We start from the raw sequence: 13311 nt of genomic DNA, 5'->3' as shown, positions 1-13311 counted from the left end.
TATTAACACTTAATTTTAGTTATAAGTGCTACGATTATGAAACAGACAATAAAATTATTTTAATAGGTAGGTAAAAAATATCAACTAATAAGAGAGTATACTTGTATAAGTCTGAATTTGATACAGACAATATTCAATCATACTTACGTATGTACAAAGATTATGAGAAATTTTGGGACTACTACAGAAATAATAGTTACTCTAGCAACCCATGTAAAATAAAAATTTGACCCCGAGGCGATTTTGATTTAACAATTTACTTTCGCTAACAGATATAAAGTATACAAGATATAAGTTTCCTCAAAAGTTGTGAATAGCTCAAGCAGTAATCAGAAATATGTATCTTTATTATGTTCATAATTGCGTTTTTGGGTCTGATATTTTGCTCCATCAGCTGATTTGACCTTAAGTCCGAAACAGTTTCGTTTGAATAAGTTGTTATCCTAAAAGTTCGATTACTGTGTTTATGAATTCGATTTCCTCAATAGTTTCTTTATCTATATGTGATTGAATACTTGGGAGTTAGTATTACAAAATATCTGAATATGCCGTGGATTATCTCTCGTGGACCATAAGAAACCTATATTCAATTTGGAATAAGCATTACGACAGTTTAAAATCAAATCTACGTATATATTTGAAAGCATTACATTTAAAAACAAGAATTGGACGGGTCCAACTCTGAAATACTCTAGACACACTACTAAAGTATTACAAAATATCTGAATATGCCGTGGATTATTGACTTACAATTGAGTCAAGCAGTATTTTGTGTATCTCTTCTCTAGTATCTCTCGTGGACCATAAGAAACCTATATTCAATTTGGAATAAGCATTACGACAGTTTAAAATCAAATCTACGTATATATTTAAGCATTACATTTAAAAACAAGAATTGGACGGGTCCAACTCTGAAATACTCTAGACACACTACTAAAAAAGGATTGTTTTAAATTTATTTTATTTAACTTGCACCAAAAGTTATAAAGCATATACACACTTCTGATTTTGATTAATTATATGGGATCAGCCACTCCTCCTCCCCCTCCTGTGTGTTATATACATCTGCACTAAACTATTGTACCCTTCTGGATTATGGAGAGGACGGGTAAGGGTCATAAGTTCTCGGTGCTCATACAGGCGGACCTACAGCTATAGATCTACAATTTAAAATAAATCTCAAACATTTAAAAATATGTGCAAGAGTTAACCATCAGCCACAAATAGGATTTTACTTAAATAAATATTACTTCTACTACTACTTATGAGGATATCAAGGTATTTGCCATTCCAGCTCTATGTCTGAAGAAATAGTGAAAACCCAGTATTGAGAGTTAAAACAAGCAATTGTTTGTTTGGGAAATAACTCGCATTAAATTACAGTATTCGATTTCCTTCTCAAATATTAAACCTACAGAATGTGCATTGTTTTATCTAAATCCATTCTTAAATAAACGATTTGAGACGGCACTTATTTACTCATGTCGTAATTCTCATACGAAGGCACAATTCATAACAGACCCCATTTCATATGTGCATAAATTATAAACATAATGAGAGTAGTTGATAGAGCCCCACCCTTCTTGAATCAGTTTTCGAAAGGCCAAATCAAAATGGCAGCCAACAGAAGAACACTTGAAAACAATGGAAAATCCATACAATAATTGGAATGGTATTAAGTATTATACTTGTAAGTAGTAAAGTAAATCATCTAAATAGCTTAATGGGAAAATACATTTTACAAGAGTTGCTTATCAGTTGTGAGTCGAGAAGGGCCTTCCTCAATCTACTCTCGCCACAGAACTTGCAACATCTCGTCTACATTAGTGTAGACTTTTTGGTCCAGCCGAGATTGAGTTAAATTTAGCACTTCTTTGCATTACCCCTGGCTCTCTCTCCACAACCTGCTTGAAGCTGCTTTCCGCCATAGCTGTGCGGTAAGTACAACAAAAGTATTAGGAGCTAGAAAAGTTTAGCTAGTTCGATTTAAAAACTAGTGGGCGCTTGCGTGTTCGGGACATACATACATACGTACTTATGTAAATGCGCCTTTATATGAACATATATGAATGTAAATAACTTCTTATATACATATGTAGACACGGGTACAAAGCTCATCTACACAAATGATAGCTATGTACATAAAGGAGACTAAACAATTTAAAAGCCACTCTTTTAAATCTATGGCCACGATTTATTGAGTGACTTAAACTCTGCCCGAGCTGCATTAGAACGCATATAAATAGGGGAAAACCTGCTCGTAACGTCATAAAATCGAGATAAATTATTTAATTTTCGATTTCCTAAAACCATTAAGCAGACGTAGCCGAAGACGACGATGACGCTGCGGCCTAGCTACCCCAAGTTGCAAAGTCATGCATCCACACATACCAACAAGACTACAATATATACATACATACATACATACTCATATATGTATGTGTATCTATATATTTAGACAACTGTTTATATACATACATGTATGTACATTAATAAGCAATTCTTTATATTCATACTTAGGTACATACATACATACATATGTATATACAAGTATATATATTTGTATATGAGTGTGAATGCCTGATGCTGAGCTGACCGGACCAAAGGTGCCTAAGCCATAACTGAGGCTGCAGGGCAAGGATATATGTATTCACATGCATACGCCTACCTATGCGCAGGTAGCTCAAGCAGGTAACTCTTTATTACGGAACAACAAACTCGAAATTATGTGACTGGGTATGTATGTATTGACATGACTGGCGATAGTGATGAGAAAAACTGTGATTTCACAATGTGGTTGTGGTTTTCCTAAATCCCTGTCTTGACATTTGTTTTCGGTTATTAATAATACAATTAAAACAATGGACTAACTACTTGTATGTACATATATATGTACTATATTGTAGTTCAAGTGTAATTCAATTCTATGGCCAAAGAAAATATGACCGAAGGTAGTTTGTTTGAAATTAAACAAGAAGGTAATAATGGTATATTTAACTCTGCAAAGCAATAACTTGGCGGTAGATGTATAATCATATAAGAGCTAAAATCTTTTAAAAGAGATAAACATATATAGAAATTTGTTTAATTAAAATATATTATAAATTATTTCTTACAAATTATTTATAACCTAACTTTTCCCATGAACGATATGAGCATTTTAAAGTAAACGTTTAAGACACACAAACTACAATTGATTTTAATATTAAAATTAAGCGTTAATGGAAATTATGTAGGTTTATCAATGAGCTGAGTTCAAATGAATAAACTAATAATTAAAAAATTGTTATTACCTAACAAATACCTGTTCGCAAAATCGAATATTACAAAATTAAATTTATTGTCAAATGAAGCATTTTAATTAGAACTTGCATTTTAAACAGCTAGGCGTGGCCATTTGAAAAAGTGAACATCTTCAATTTAATGCTGAATAAGTTCTGGAAATGCTAGCAGGTGATTTTAAATCGTGACCACCAGATCACGGTCTTTTCTGCTCATCACTGGAGCACGACCGTAGTCGGTCAGTTGCGCGTTACTTGTTACAAACAAATGTTAAGATGTGAAGACGGTCAAGACGCACGCAACCCCCATGCTGGCAGCAGCAGCAGCACCAGCAACAGCATCAGCATCAGCATTTAGCAGCGTCATGATCATCATCAAGAAGGCAAGCGAGCCCAAGACTTGGCAGCACCTTTGGCCATTGCAGCTGCTATTCTTCGGACAGGCCCAGGCAGCAAGAGCGCGTCGCGACGGCTAAAAGGCGAGCAGATAGGTAGGAAACCGGGATGGGCAGGCATGTAAGATGAAACGAGTGACTTGGCACTTGGCTGCATGGGCATCCTTTGTTCGTTCCTTTGAAATGTTACTCATTTTGGTTATTTTTTGTAGCCGCATATACTATACTCGCACACACAACGGCAACTACAGGTATAGATACATATGGTACATACATACATACATACGTATATAGTATATGTATGTATGTGTATGCATACCCACTCTTTTTAAGCGACAAACCGGCCGGCATTATTTTTAGAATTCTCAGTCAAACTTGTTACCATGCTGGGCGAAACAGGCTTTCGAGGGAGCAAAAATGCAATGATCTCGTTCCACGTGAAGCTGCTACTGCTGGCCTTTTGTTGTGTATGTGTGTGTGTGTGTGTGTGTGTGCGAGTGTGTGTGTATGTATGTGTGTTTGGGCGTATAGTCTAGCATTGTTACTGTTTTCCGACTTTTTAATGCCCAAAACCCTGGCTTGCTGATTCGCTGCTGCTGGTACCAAAAATTGTATCGATCTTGCCGGTTTGCTGCCACCTTTTGTGTTTTTCTTGGCCCGTACGCTTTGCTCGATCGTTTGCGCCGTCGCCGTCGCCGTCGCAACCACCACACAGCATCTCTGTCTCGGCCAACGCAAAGGGGGTACAGTTTCGCTCGTAACTGAAAAGTTATAACTTTTGGACGTCGTCACCGCCGCTCGTACCGAACCGCTTTCTTTTGGGCCAGCTGAAGTCGTTCGCTCGCTCGCCTTGCTTCTTCTCCACATTTACTTAATTTATTTTTATTTCATTAATTTGATTTTTTTAATTGAACGCGCCGCTGCTTTGCTGACGCCGACGCCGTCGCCAACGCCGTCGCTGGTTCTGTGGCTTGTTGCTTGCCTCGCAATCAGATTATTGACTTTTTGGGTTTTTTTCGTCCGCTTATTCGTTCTATGTACATTTTTCAAATGTATGTAAGCCTTTGTTTGGACCAAAACATGTTTTGTTTAACGAATTTTTATTAGTTCTGGCTCTGGGCTCCGCACGAAAAGCGTACCCCCTTCATGTGCTATTGTAATCGTATATAACAAATGTGGTTCAAACTGAGGCTTTAATGCGCAGACATTTTCAATGCATATTGATTTAAGCTTGATAGGGCACCATTATCAATGGGGTGACTACTTAGCCACAGATTAGCGAGCTTGGTTTGTTTTGTTACTCCACGTCCATTTCAGCTTTTGATTGTATCATGTTATGTCAGGTTACGAAATGGTTCTAACCAATAATTCGTTACGATATGTACATACATACAAATATATAGCTGGCGTAGTCAGCTTTTTAGGAGTGAAAATAATTGCTAATTTTGTACGCAAACCAACAATATTGCCAGCTCTAAAGCAAGGTTGAATATTTAAATTTCCTAAAATAGTTTTTATATACCTCTTGTACTTAGTTTCATTTATCTTCTATGCTGAAATGCAAGGGTGTACGCATTATATGTTGCCATATCAAGTCGACCACACGTTCATTATTATGGCGCACTATTTCGCCTTAAAATGGAATTAAGTTGGATATGTTGAAGTCTTTTCATATGATTCATTAAGCTAGTTTAATTTTTTGGCACCCCTTTTGTAAAAGCTGCGCACGCTCTTGCTAAAATGTAATTTTAAAATGTGTGTTTTAAGAAAAACTAGTTATCCTTTCACCATTTATGTATATGACTCCCTGATTGAAGCACAATATGCTGCCGTAACGTGAAGGATGAAAAACGTAAAATTTTAGTTTTTATTATTTAAGGGGAACAAGAACGGTCTCAGACATACCACAAGTAAAGTTGTTTCGATAATACCTAGCCTACGATTAATCTTTTTGGATAAAAGATAAACTTTAGCAAACAACATATAAATAGATAATGGTTAGTTCAATTTGTATCGTCTACTGGTTAAGAATATGTACGCTTTATGAGTCGAAGATGCTTTCTTCTGCCTGTTACATACTTTGCAAAATCATTTTATTTCACTGCGAGTCTGGGGGACTTGTGGCTTATATGGAGGCATATTTGTTGACCATTTGATTAGGGAAACCTACTTCTTAAGTGACGAAAACATAAACAATAAAAGCTAAAGAAATACAACATAAAACATACCTTTATGAAACACTACAAATTTGCACAAATAATACCATCAGATTTGGTATATATTATGTCTAAAGCCTCAGGTACATTAGATGTATTAAAATACATTGATAAGGAAACAAGATGGTTTTTCAAAAATTTAGGTGCACCTAAAATTAATAGAAAAGGAGTGACTCTTAGTGGAGTTTTTGGGGAAATGCCAAATTGTCCGATCACACTAAGTCTTAGTACTGGGTATTATTGATTGTTGTCATATTGTTCAAGAATATATATACAAGTATATGTTGGCGGCCAGGCTTCTTTAAATCTTTTTAGCATTTGGGTATAAAAATACCACTGATACTGAAGACCATCCTACAGATGCTTCAACCAATTATCAAGAGTGACGGACGAACACGGATCACACAGGCGTATGATACACCACAGTATGCTTGGATGCTTTAGTATACAAAAACTGTACCTGGAGAAACAGTAAAATCCCATATTCTCAAGCAACAATAAATGTTATCTGCTCAACATTCAAAAGTAGGTTTAACTTCAATTCCTTAAAGTAACTAGTCCCATTTACCTAGTCATTGGAAAACTTAAGTATAACGTTACTGAACAAATAATAGCACTAGGAGGAAGGTTTTGAATACAATGGGCTGCAATTGAAGCTTCAGTTTTAGGATAGCGAGAGACCTGGAACTACAGGAACAAGAAAAGTTTAATCCTGTCTGACTGGCAATCTGTTATAAGAGCCATGGGCATCGGAAAATACCAATGGAGATGCTTATACATTTTGCAAGAAATAAAAATGACGTTAATATGAGCTAGGATGGAACTGGAGAAAACTAAACCCAAAAAAAATGGTTTACATCAATTGTGAAAAAAACTTTATCGCAAGCAAGGTCTCACACAGTGTTAAAAGCTTCCTTCATTGCAAAATGAAGCAAGCAAAGTTACTCCGATATTGGGAAGAAATCATAATTTTCTTTTTGTCTGAATATTGCGCATTTTTCATTTCATGTAATTTCTGTGAAAATACCTCCTTAATAAGTATCTTCTTTGCCTTTGCTCCAAAGAATGCATTGATCCGCCCTAGGGACAGAAATTATATTTCCATGGTGCTCTGCTGATATGTCCTGTGGTCTCATCGTCCTCGAAGTATACACATATTGCACTCTACAATTTTTAGACCCCACATATATGTAATTGCTGTAAGATATCTCGGTTTAAGCCAACGAGATTCTTTGTTTGAATTCATAGCTGTCCATAATCCGCCTCATCCCCCTCCAACTTCTAGAAAAGCAGTTGAACATTCCTAGTGATATACCCATTTCTCGGCAAATACAGATTTAATTCTTCAGCCACACGATATACAAATTTAAGTCTGTTTATCTATTTATTCGTGTTTTTCTGTTCAGATTCTTTACTGGTGTATAAGTTCTTGTATTGTAACGAAATGTTTACAGTATGTTGATATCGATCATTCAAAGAATATAGGAACGAATGACATGTAGCGAAATTTGGGATTTACATATTCACGACGTTACGTGACGAACGCAGTTATTATGCCTAAAGAATTGCGACCCCATTCTTAAATCAAATTGCTATTTTTAAAGCAATACAATTAACTTTGCTTAATTATTTCGACTCAAATTTGATATTAGAGTTGCATTGCTTATTTCGCCACTACATTTTGTACCTCGTTGAGAGGATTATATTGATATTTAGATACGAGTATATCCACAAGTCAAATGTTTTCTCTTCATGATCTCCGACAAGTAAATAACCACACAAAAGTAAAAATCTCGCGTTTGCGCTATAGATAATGGGGCCCGATCCCCCGCCGATCTGCTGGTTCTTTCAGCATTACCGGGGTTTTCAATTGCTATACAGAGTGCAAGCAATGCAGATACCCAATATGCCAATCGAATGGAGAAAGATAGAGAGGGAGAGTTGGAAACGGTATGGATGTTTTTAATGTCTATAGGTTAAACTCAAGTTCGTTGTCTAAGTCTTTCGTTTCGTGCCAGTTCAAACAGTTGGCATGCGAAATATTTTTCAAATATGTTTTATAATTATTGTCTTTAGCTTGCTTTGAACTTTTACATGGGTTTAGTCAGCGGCAAAAGCCGTAGATTTACAGCGAAGAAACTCATTAGTGGGCGGGCATGGTAATGTGTCAGCCAAACGAACTTGTGCTCATCTCGCTACTTTCTAAACGTGGAGCTAAAGCACACGATATGTCGGCAACCATATTTGCCAACAAACGACATTCAAAGTGACTCACAAAATCGGTCAGAGCGATCGGCGGGGTTTTGCTTTATGTCGATTCTGTTTGTGTTTCAGTTTTTGATTATTGTACTACGAGTATGCATTGCGGTTTTTGTCTACAATTTAAAATTCCTTAACTGTACGCGCTGAAAATAAAGACGGCCATGAGCCATCAGCGATCAGCCACGAGCAGAGCGCGCAAAATTCAAGCAATTTGATCTTTAAATTTAAACACGTTTAAAATCAAAGAGCTGTACACAAACACACATAACTAAAGAGATATGTGTGTATATACACATATATACTTGTGTGTACGAGTATGTGCTTCGCGTGCTGCTTGTACACACACACATACAGGTAAATGTACATAAAAGTTATGTATAAGCCCACACAGACAACACAGCCAACATGAAGAACAGCAACGTTGTGGTGCCCCCACAGCAGATGACTTTGTGAAATTCGAAAGGCGGCAGCAGTAGCTGCGCCGCAGTCCCCGTCCCAGCAGAGAACCCGTCACCACCGACCCCTCGACGCCCTCGTCGTAATTATGTACTTTAAATTTAAATTCAATTGACTTCTTTTTATGATGCCAACGGGCGGCGACAACACCGAGACGTGCTTTCGCCATTACACACGTAGAGACGACTCTACTTCATAGCTCCACGGGCTGCCCCCACAACTACGCCACTGCTGTTTGCTGTTTGCCATTTGCTTGGCAACTTTAACGGCCATTTCTTTTAGCTTGGGCTGTACATTGCCACGCATGCGCAGCGCGCGTCTCCACAAACGACGCGTTGTCGTTGCCGTCGTCGTCGTCGTCGCCGGCCGCAGTCTTCGTCGCTGTTGCTGTTGCTGTTGTCGTCGTCATTGTCGGCCTACCTTGGTAACGTATTTCTCGACTTTGTTGTTGTTTTTGCCTTTCGTCGTTTTTTCTGCCAGTTTGATCTTTGCCATAAAAGTGATTTTTTTTCTGGTGAATGTTGCGTGGCGGTGCGCTACAGCGGCTGCGAGCTGTACTTTTGTTCTTTACTGCAAGATTAATGAACGATGTGCCAAAGATCTCTATGAGAATAAAAGCGTTAATTCAGTATTTTCAGATCTGACTGCATTGTTTAGAAAACACCTTCGCAGTTTATTCTGTTCACATAATATTGCATATTCAGGAAAGCTTTCAAATGCTATTGTTATGCGTTTAGTAATAAGCAGAAATATCTTTGTTCAAGGCATATTATTTATATTAAAGAACAACACCACCATGAGATGTCTATCCTAATAAACGTTTAAAAGACACATCTATATTTATGAAGCTCAAATGGGAAACAACCAGCAAATTGATGTAATAACTTTTATAGATATAGATTGTACGTTTTATTCAACATTTGTGATACTCTACATGCTGTAATATATCCCTTTACGGGACTTCCAAATGGGGATCGGAAAATTGAAAATGGGTATAAGATCTTTTTCAGTTTGAATCAAAAACTCGAACAAAACTGCACTCTTCTTTTTCGTGCCTCTTGTTTGATTCGCCTTGGCTCAAAATAGCCTTTTGTTACCCTTTTGCGCCATAGCTATAGGTCCAGCAATTTGCAGTGTCCAACTGGTTTTGACTCGTTTTTTTTATGTTTAGTATTTATTGTGCTTTCCTGGAGTCCTTTACCCATAATGCTACACGATTAGGACGACATATAGAAGTATTAAGATTAGGCCGAACGCTGAAGCCCTACCTTAAAACACCAACCCGAATCGCCCACAGTCAGGTATTTATAATTTTGGCTTAAACTAAGTAGCATGTACAATAGACCTGTGTATGTATGTATGTATATATGTATGTATGTATGCAATTTAAACATTTTTCACCCGCATTGTGGAAATTTAAAAATCAATAGCTACGTTATGAATACGTACAAATATATAAGATTCACAAAGGGACAGACAATCATTAAGCCTAAAAAATACAAAACCCCAGCAACTTCTTTGAACCAAGTTGCCTTTATGTACGAGTATGTATGTATGTATGTGTGTATGTACGTACGTACACCTGGCTACTAATACACTCGCACACACACCCATGCACTTGGCTTTACCTGTCTCTCATTTGGCGGGAAATCATAGGCGCTCTCTTAGGCAAAAAAAACCCGAAAATCAGGTACCAAGCTGAGTGTGCACGACACCGACGACTGAGGTCTGATGACAGCGTCGGTGTCGGCGTTGTCGAGAGCAGCGCACAGGTAAGCGATCGGTTCAGATCAAGCTACTCCAACGCAAAAGCGACTCACAAACACCACAGCAACAACACCAGGAGCAACAGCAACAATGCCACACAAACATATGCATATGTACTTGTACGCGTATAGCCTTATATACAAGATTGCGTCGTCGTTTACTCTGCCGCCGCTGACGTCGTCGTCGGTGTAGTCTACGCCGTCTCGAGAAGCTGATCTGGAGCTCGTTTGTCGTATTTTTACCAAATCTGAATTTAGTTTAGAAGCGTTTGGCGGCGTTGAAGGTGTGTGCAAAGGCAATCGGTGCGCTGCTGTCTCGACGGCCATCACTACAAAAAAAATTGTTAACACACTTGGAGAGCGAGGCGGAGAGCGCTTTGCACTGGGTCTGGATGTGAAGCTGGTCGCTGTCGTCAATGGTGTGGCATTTGGGATGTTTTAATTAAAGAAATGTTTTGCAAAATAAGAAGAAATACAAGTAGAAATCAATTTGAAATGAACCTTTTGGCAAACGCATTTAGAAAAAGGTAAACGAAAGCATTTAAGAGTTCCCTCATTGCCGGTCTAGGCTAGGCTTTTTACTAGCCCTCAGTTTGTGCAAAGTGCGGTTCAAGTGTCCTGAAAACCAAGTGCATATCAAAATTAAAACGCGCGATAAGCTCGATAAGAATTCATGTTTATTGCCTACCGTCGCGACTGACTCCTGACGCCTGACTTTGACTCCTGTCTGATGACTCCAAGGTATGGCATTTATTCACAGTTGCTAAAGTCGCGCTAAACTCTACACACATCCGGCTGAACACGCTTCCAGAATCTTCAAGTATACGCAGGCGCCCTCAACTTATGCATAGGCAATTTTTTTGACTGCCAAACGTGTTCTAGGCCTGTTCACGCTGTCCACGCTGACCACGCTGTCCACGGCCTGTTTCTGGGTAAATATTTGTAGCTTTAGTCCCCAGTTCGTTTATGGGCTTAATCAACCACAGCGGCAGCCGCAGACGCATCTCTTGCTTGGACACATTTGAATATATGGTAATTTTTTGCTAGTCGTCGTGCGATGTGTGAATTGTTCTTGGAAATATTTGCTTTGGGGTCAGTCGCTACACGAAGACAGGGCTCTCTATTTGGTATACCAGATTTAAAATTGCGTCAGCAATGACATATTGTGCGTCGCGTATAGCTTATAGCTAGGCCTGAACTGGCTTGGCCACGTTTTATAAAGTTGGTAAGCATGAAATAGTGAAAAGTACTGACCAATTCGCATTGTACAATGATCGGACCGTATCGGGATAAGCCAAAACCCCTATCTTCGATTTCAAGTTATGCTATAATTTCCCTATAGCAAAGCTAGTTTTGGTTAGTCTTTTAGTTGGTTGAAATTTTTTCATCGTTTTCAACCGAATGAAATCTGCCTCTCAATATTTAGAGTTCTAAAGTCAATTTAAAGATTGAAATAAACACTTGATATCTTGATCGATATTGATTGCACCAGTTAACCAACTGAGTCTTTGACGTTGGCTTTTGGCCGTTGGCTGTTTGTCCTCATGTCCATTGCACAACTCGACTAAAGTAGCTCCAATGTTAAGTAAGACATTTCGAAGCAAAATACATTTTCGTAGCTGTTGTTTTAGTTCGTATTGCTGGTTGCTGGTTTTCAACATTTTCCGCTGTTTTATGTTTCAACGATTATTACAATGAGTGGCGAGTGGAGTCGAGCGAGCGAGCGAGGCGCATAATTGTGGGAACCTACGACGGAACCTCGTCGGTTGTTGGTTGTTGGTTGCTGGTTGCTGGTTGTCAGTTGTTGTCTAGTAAGAAGTAGACGTAAGTAAGACCAGCCAGCCGAGCAGCCAGCCATTCACTTGGCTTACTCACTCGCCCGTCGGTACACCGGCGCTATAATGCCAATGCAACCACCATCACCCAGTTAAGTTCCGTCCACTTCAGCTCAGCGACGGCGATGGCAACAACGACTTCGTTCCAGTTACAGTCACTTGACCAACCGAAACAATAAGAATAAGACAACATACTCTGAGACGTTCAGGCATTATAATTGTTTGGAATGGCGAGAGGCGGGTGAAGTAGCGTGCATATTTATGGGAATATTTTTCGAAGCATAAGAAATCATTGCAGCGATTCCCTCCCTGCCGTTCACCCTTCGAAAAAAAGTTCTGGACGAATGCGCGTCGATCTTTGACCTTTCCAGAAGCGTTTCATATCATCGTTGCTGACCGCCGCCCAGCTCAGCATCGCCTTACCCGGGGTCTCTCAGTCAAGTCAGAGCAGACTACGGCAATAGCAAAGGCGTTCACGACTTGTCAGTCTATGCAAAATGCATAAAAATTCCACGTAGCATTGCAGTCAAAAGTTTTGCGCAGGCGTTCGTCAGCAAACGATGGCGGCTCCGACGACGATGATGACGACAGTCTCGTGTGGGCGAATCGAACCAAGCGAGCTGGCAGTACTGGAACCTCGAGTAAATATGCGGCATAAAACTGGATTGCAAGTATGAGTATGGCAAAAAAAAAAAAAAAAAAAAAAAAACAACAGAAAAATCCGTAAAAATAAAATCCATTATATAAAAAACAAACTCGCGCAATTGGCCCCGAGTGATTGCCATATAGAAGGCCAACACTCCGTCATGGCAACAAATGATCAACAACAAAAATTAAATAAATAAAAAACATATTTAAGCATTAAATACCAACATAAAGTAGGCACAGTGACATTTGGCCAAAATACAAGCTACATGCGAAAAAATAAAAATGAAATTTAACAAGAAAAGACGAAATTCAATATTTACAACCGATTGAGAAACGCGGGCGTTTTATGTCGCCTAGGATTTGATTATACAGGGTGCTATGTTGTCTTTGGTTATCTAGCTGTATGAGTGATAAATAACGTCATAAAGCTAGCTTACCGAAGTTAATATTAG

The sequence above is a fragment of the Scaptodrosophila lebanonensis genome, unplaced genomic scaffold (genome assembly GCF_003285725.1).
Source record: "Scaptodrosophila lebanonensis strain 11010-0011.00,11010-0021.00 unplaced genomic scaffold, SlebRS2 tig00000001-arrow-pilon, whole genome shotgun sequence".
NCBI lineage: Eukaryota > Metazoa > Arthropoda > Insecta > Diptera > Drosophilidae > Scaptodrosophila > Scaptodrosophila lebanonensis.
The sequence above is the reverse complement of the archived record's forward strand: the minus strand, read 5'-3'. Positions refer to the sequence as shown.